Raw genomic sequence first — 7,493 nt, forward strand, 5'->3', positions numbered from 1 at the left:
AATATCCAATGCTCAATATATCACAGTGCCTTTATTGCTTTGGCTCAGACGATTTTTGCATGTAATGCTATTTATTTATCTCAATAAGCCACAAAATTATGTTTCTAAATCATTTTTGTATGGTAAAATTAGTGTTTGATTGGTAGCTACTTTAAAACTGTTAATCCTATTGCTTTTCTCCATAGCATTCATGATAGCAGTGAAATAACTAATCTGTGATGTAGTTTCTACTGTTTTTGTTTCCATATTATTTGTGTGCTTCCTTCAAAAAAAATGTTTGACACTGTAATTTTCTCATAGCATTTTCATCTCTGAATTTCTCAAAGTATAGAATAGGGGATTGAATATTGGAGCAATGATTGCGTAAAATGGTGCAAATATTTTATCCTCAGGGAAAGTTGTAGGTGGTCTAAGGTAAGCAAAGAAAGAAGACCCAAAAAATAAGATAACCACGGTAACATGAGACCCAAAGGTAGAGAGGGCTTTGCGTCTTCCTTTAGCTGAGTGATTTCTTAAAGTGAGTAATATAATGATATAAGAAGTAAATAAGACAATGAAGTTTACTATGGCAATGATACCTGAATTTGCAACCACTAAAACACCAGTGATGTAGGTATCAGTACAGGCAACTTTTAGCAATGGAAGATATCTCAGAACTAGTGATCAGCTTCATTTGAACCACAAAAGGGCAACTGGATTGCCAGATAAAACTGAGGAAAGGAATGGACAGCCCCACCAACCCAAGCAGCTAGGACTAGAAGATTGCATTTTGCGCTGTTCATGATAATTATGTAGTGCAGAAGTTTGCAGATGGCACCTTAGCGATCGAAGGCCATGGCAACAATGATGAAGACCTCAATATCTCCAAAGAAGTGCATGGTACAGACCTGCAACATGCAGTTTCCATAGGAGATGGGTTTGTCCCTACTAACAAATCACCAATCAGTTTGGATGTAACAATAGAGGTGTAGCAGATGTCCATAGAGGATAAATGGCTGAGGAAATAGTACATTGCTTGGTGATAAAGGGGGCTGCATTGAATGGAGACAGGATCACAAGGTTTTCTACCAAGATGGAAACAACAGAATAAGAAGAATGCAAAGCAAAATATTTGTTTATTTTGGTCAGAGGAAAGTCCCAAATGAATGAATTTGGAGACGTTTCTGTGCCTTTCCATATATGTCATTTTGTTGTGTATTATGCACAATAAGATGAGTGTCTGAAAATGAAAAAATGAATTTTGATGAAAAATATAAATATAATCTTAATATAAAATTTACCAAATGTTATATTGACATGCATAAAATAATAATTCTATTATTTTTCATTAAATTAGCTTTTTCTTTTTTACTATATCTGTTATTTTGCAAGTCTGTTGCATAATAATTTACTGAAAGGAATTATTAAAGCAAACATTTTATTTCATTGATTATACTATAGAGATAACAACAAAAGCTTAATTTATTTCCTCAAAATAAAAACATTAAAAAAATCTTTTGAATGTGTTGCCATATCCATTGTGTAAAATTTACTTCTTTCATCATGAATGGGCAATCTCCCTTCATTTTCTGCAACTATAGTTTCAGAGATGCAAATGTTTATAGCATGTCAGTTTGAATTGTTAAACTTCAGTTTGACAGAACATACTGTTTTTTGATTTGTGAGCAAATATTGCCGTCTGGGCATGTTCTAACAATGTAGTTTTCATTTATTTTCAATAAGAAAAAATGGTTGAAAAATATATAGAAAATATTAAAAGAATGTAATTTAATGACTAAAGTGAAAAATAAAACTAAATTCATGCATTTCACCTATTTATATTTCATGTTATGATAAATTTTAAAAATATGGTGTCATTTTTGTGATCGTGGTTGGTAAATATATACATAAACAGCTTGAATTAACCAGGTATGTTTGAACTGTCTATATTTTATAGCTTTTGCTAGACATTTTATATACATTGTAGGCAACAAAACAGAAGTCAGTAAGAGATGACACAATGTTACTATAAGACATCTTTTGATATCTTTGCACTCAGCCTCTATTTGACCGTTAATGAATGGATGAAACATTCATGTTTTGTACAATTTTGAGACATTATTTACACTCAGAAAAGAGAATTCACAATAAGGGGAATCTGTTTCATGAGCTATTTTACCCTGTGATGTTATCTGACACCATTGTGACTGCTAACATTATAGCACAAATTCTCCCTTTTCTAGACATTCTGAGTGTTTATTTTTAAAATACAAAGTAAGTATCAAGTTTTTAAGAAATTATGACATCTATTGAATCATAAATGTGTCTATGATGATTTTCATGTCAAATATGTAATAGATAAGTCATTAAACATAGACCATTTGTTACAAATTTAAATGATTTAATTTCCTTAAGGAGAAAATCTCTTTGCATTCTTCTTTGGGTTCATTATTGCTATAAGGCTTACCATCCTTTTATAACAGTATGAAAATTATTGGGAAAAGAATGTTTAGCAGTTAACTATAATGAAATATTTTTTAATAATTAAGGGATGATTCTTTGGCCTATCTTTTATTTATTAAAATTGATACTGATTATTTGTGTATGAAGTGGTGTAATGTTTACTGCAAATACATTTATTGACTTAAAATAAATAAATTTATAATAATTTATAGTAATTGCTATAAAAATATGTTTGTGATCTACTTAAACACAATACTATTTGATTAATCCAAGTCCACGATTTCCAATAAACTGAGTTAAATCAATCAGTAATCACGTTGGATATTAGATGCCAGATATCCAGATTCTCGTTCAGTTCGGCATTGCTTTTATGAAAAGGAGCAGAGCAGTATATGGGAAGGATGTCTTGGAGTACAGAAATAGAAGGAACTACTATAAATCCTTATCTTAGTAGGAAAGATTATGGAATTGGACAATTTACCAGGTCAAAGTGTGAATATTTTCGTAAAGCTATACCTTGAAGCTAATATAAATATGTGGTTCAGAATTCTCCCTGTATAAGCCATTTTGATACAATATAATTTAATCTTACCTAATTGTACATTCCTTATGTCATGACTCTTACTTTTTTCCTGGATTATCTACTTATCTCACGATAGCACCTACAATCCCGTCCTGCATTCAAAAGGCTCATGCTATTATGATGACTGTGGTTAGTTGAGGGTTGAAAGATACTTGAATCAATTCAAATGAGAAGAACCATTGTCATTAATACAAATAATAAGGTTTTCTTTGTTCTTGTTTTTGCTTTGTCTTTATTTTTTTAATATTACATCTAAAAAATAAGAGGTCCACATATACCCCCCACCCCACTCACCCCAATCCTCCCTCCATAACAACAATCTCCTCCATCATCATGAGACATTCATTGCATTTGGTGAATACATTTTGGAGCACTGCTGCAACACATGGATAATGGTTTACATTTTAGTATAATACCCTGGCTGTGCCTTCCCTTATGTCTTTGTTCAACATGAGTCGTGCGACTGTTTCAACAGGCCACAATACCTGAGATATGTCTGAAAACACTGTAGCCAAAGATCCCTAAGCCCTCAGGCCTCTGAGCATTTACTTCCCAACTTTGAGGTATGCTGGTCAAGCACTGTTTCTCAGAAAGCAATAAATGCTACAGTAAGAACCAGAGCAGTTTAGCTAACACTGTTGACACTGTTCATCTAGCTTTCTGACAAATAGGTGGTATTGTTGGTTCTGTTATCAGGGATGGTGGCCAGTATCTTGGCTTCATCATGAGAAAGAAATCAAGGATGAGTCACAAATTATTCGGGCAAGCAAAGCATTTATTGGGAGTTAAAGTGAGGAACAGAAAGTATACTTTTCAGAGCTATTGGGAGGCATTTTCAAGGGAGAAAATGTGAAGTTCTGCCCTGGGATCCCCTTTTTTATGGGAATACAGGACGCTAGGGTCTGTGCTGATAAGCAAGGGCTTACTGTGTGGGGATCCAGGAGTGTGGGGTACCTAAGGACATGAGGGTGCTGTCCAGTGACAATTGGCTTCTGGCTGCTTTCAGTGACCTCTGCAGGTCATGTTTAATGGTGGTGGTTAGCCTCTGGTCACTGTCCAAAATGCATGATGTCACTGTCCATGAGACATTGAGATAACCTGAAAACTAGGTGGGTGTGTGGTGGTGATGCCCCCTTTACCTCCTCCTTCTCAGCTGGCTGCCTTCTGATAATTCAACCTTTGTGCGTATGTGTATGCATGTGTTTCAAGCTCAGGGTGTAGGCTTGAAAGCGGCCTCCCTAACTTGCTTGTTTGACTCAGTAGGCCAATGCTAGTAAACAGGCCATTGCCTCAGTTTCTTTTATCAAGCTTATTAGGTTTTTTGCTCCGTTCTTCCTCAGGTCCCTATTCTACCCTAGCTCAAATCCCCTCTGAGAGCGCTTTTGCCACCTTAAACTTGAGGAGTTGAAGGGTGAAGGTCATTCTTCTTTATCTGCTTACTGTTGATTAGGTATTGTAGGCCCTTTCTGATAGGGTATAAAAAGGTCTCTTGCTATGCTACTAGGGCTAGGGGGATTATTACTTGCTTTAATGTTAGAGAATGTGTGATATTCATTCATGAGTAGAAGCTTGTCTTTGCACTGCAACTCATTAATCCTGGAAAAGATAAATTGAGTTAGGAGTTTAAATATGTAAGTATTCACTAATAGTGTAAAAAAGATAGTTGAGAGGGAGTTTTGGAGGGCTATAAATTAAAAGAAGTAAGAGAGGTATGAGAACAGCAAAAATGGAGTACTGCTGGCAGCATTTTTAGTCTGGATGCATGGTCCAGAGGTCTTTGGGTGTTAAAGACTACAGCTGCTTAAAGAATTTGGTTTTAACAAGTTCTATGGTATAACTCCAAAAAGGCATTCCACAAGGTTCAGGTTATGAGGGTGTTGTTATTCAGTACTTAATTTTGCTATTTCAAGACATGTTTCAGGACATCCAGTAGCTGGCACTTGAACATTTCAGCAGGTATTTCTGGTACATGGGCAATTCCTTGGACAGCGGGTTTTATCTGGGATAAATATACTCAGCTACCAGTCCATTTCATTGTATGCAATTGCACTGGTGGCAGCCTATTCGAAGAAGACCTTGAATGAGCTTATTTGAAGCAAGATTAGCCTAAAGATGAAAACATAAGTGTTTAGTAGGTACCCAGGGAGGGAGAGTTTCTCTGGTAACCAAAATAATAGTTGAAGTTGCTCCTATGGGTCTTAAGTCATGGGCCCCCATGAGTTAGCTCCAGGTTTTCAATACCACACATGTTGTCTCCTCATAGGAGCAGGCTTTAATGCCAATTGTGTAAGTTCTCTTACTTTTCTGGTAATTATTACTCTGAATGATAAACCCTTCACACAGTCAGCATGCTGCAGCACTGTTGGCCTTGGAGGGAAACCCAGTGTTTTATTGGCTTCCTGCATTGCACCTTTTGGTACTACGAAACAGAACCAGTTTGGAGGCAATGTTGAGCCATCAGCAGCTTGCAGAGCTGCGGACATTTGAAGCAGCAATGTCATTCCATTTACTTCACGGCCAGATGTGGCAGATACTTTGTTTTAGGGGTCTTAGTGTGCCCTCCTACCAATAACTCAAAAGGAGAGACAGCATGCATGGCCTTAGGGGCGTGGTTAAAGTGCTTAAAGGAGTCTGACAAAGGTGAGTTTATCCCTATTGTGTCGCCTTGTGGATTTGTTTACTGCTCACAGCACTATTTGTGGCTTCAATTGAGAACAGGCCTCACAATTTTGAATGATATAAGCTAGGATAGAGTACTTTACGGGAGTACCCAGTGCCCTAGCTATGTACCACCCCAGTGCAGCCCATTGATGGCTTTTCTTATTGGGTGGCCACAAGGCTGCTCCTTCTGCTGGGGTGGGGCAGACCATTCAGATATGGGCTAGAGCATTTGCCTCTTGATTCCCAGGCAGAGAGGTTGTTTCTGTGGCATATTACATGCTAGAATACAATTAATTTGATTATATGCAAACATAACGTTTTTCCATCTTAAATACTTAGTAGCATGCAGTACAAGAACGTTGAAAGCTCATAAGCATGGTTTTCAGGAATATATGCTTTCCTTAGTTTATCATTTTATCACTACCTCAGTGAGGTATATTATGAAAATTCTAAAATTATGAATATCCTTAAAATCATACTGACTGCCATCTTCTGGAGCACACTAAATTTGCTTATTTAGTTTTAATCATAAATTAGAAAAATAGTTTCATAACCTTTAAAGACTTTGTTCTTTATTGAAATTTGGCAATTGGATTATTAATTACTCTCATTTTAAGGCTGGTAAGAAGTTTAACTTGGGAAATTACAGGATGAACTATGACTCAAAATTCTGGCCTAGTAGATAAGAGTTTTAAGCTAAACTTGCATTTCCTCATCTTGTCATACCCAACTTTCCCTATAACTCCTGCATAGAGAGGGGGCAAACCGGGTGGTGGGCAGGGAAGTCAAGGAGCATAGGGCAAAATTTTTTTTTCTTTCCCAATTGTTTTTGTATTTAGATTTACAAATGTCCTTTTATCCTGCTCTGCTTCTCTAATTTGGACTTCAGGAATATAAATTTACATATAAGTACTTATTTTACTTTTAGCAATTTGAATAGAACAGTTCTAAGGATTTTTATTTGTTAATTTGATATCAACATCTTGAGGTGTGAAAATATACACTGAACAAATAGGCAGACAAAAATAGAAAGTTAGACACAGAAACACACAACTCACTAATTTTACCCATAGTTCTTATTCTTTTACAAGGTAAGTTTAACTGTAAATTAAGATTATATTTAAAGATCTCTTTGAAGGGTATATTTCTGATTATTTTAACTTGTACTGTGATTGCACAGCTTTGAAAAAGAATTTTGCTCTTTTTAGTTTTTAGCTTATAACCAAATTATTCCCAATGCTTTAAAATACAGTTTACATAATTTTCTTTTACTTTAGAGCTTTGTTTGTTTCCCATTTTGACTTTGATAAACACCAGAAAAGCAACATAAATTGAAATTTACTTACTGAGGTTATTGAAGTTTCTTAGAATACTGATTTTTCCCATGACTTTCTGCTTTTTTTAGGGTTCTCTGCGTTAGAGGTAAGAAGTTTCACACTCAAGTCCTCAGAGTTAATAGAACCCTGGTAGCTGCTGGACTGGAAGAGTGGATGCCCAAACCTGAGGACCAAGGATTTCACCAGGAAGAATTTTCCTCAGAGATTGTGGGGTCCAACTGGGGTTTTGCCTGGAGTAGGTAAACTGGAGTTATCAACATCCATGGAAGAGAAAACAGGGTTATCAACATCAGTGGAAGGATGGGTGACAGAGGTGTCTTAAATTTGCCTTCTACCAAGCCTTGGTGAATAGAAGTTTCCCTAGAGACAAGCATGGAAGAATAGTTACCATTACAAAGGTGGAGCCACTTCTGAAATACCCACAAGCAAAGGCAAGCACAGTTTAGAATGACCATCATGATAGTGAGTCT

General features: G+C 36.0%; 1 pseudogene; it reads right to left on the reverse strand.

Moving 5' to 3' along the window:
* Nucleotides 1-294: 294 nt before the first annotated feature.
* LOC131280194 (olfactory receptor 4P4-like) lies at nucleotides 295-2,181 on the reverse strand (annotated as a pseudogene).
* Nucleotides 2,182-7,493: the final 5,312 nt, after the last annotated feature.

This window comes from Dasypus novemcinctus, chromosome 10 (assembly GCF_030445035.2).
Source record: "Dasypus novemcinctus isolate mDasNov1 chromosome 10, mDasNov1.1.hap2, whole genome shotgun sequence".
Lineage (NCBI taxonomy): Eukaryota > Metazoa > Chordata > Mammalia > Cingulata > Dasypodidae > Dasypus > Dasypus novemcinctus.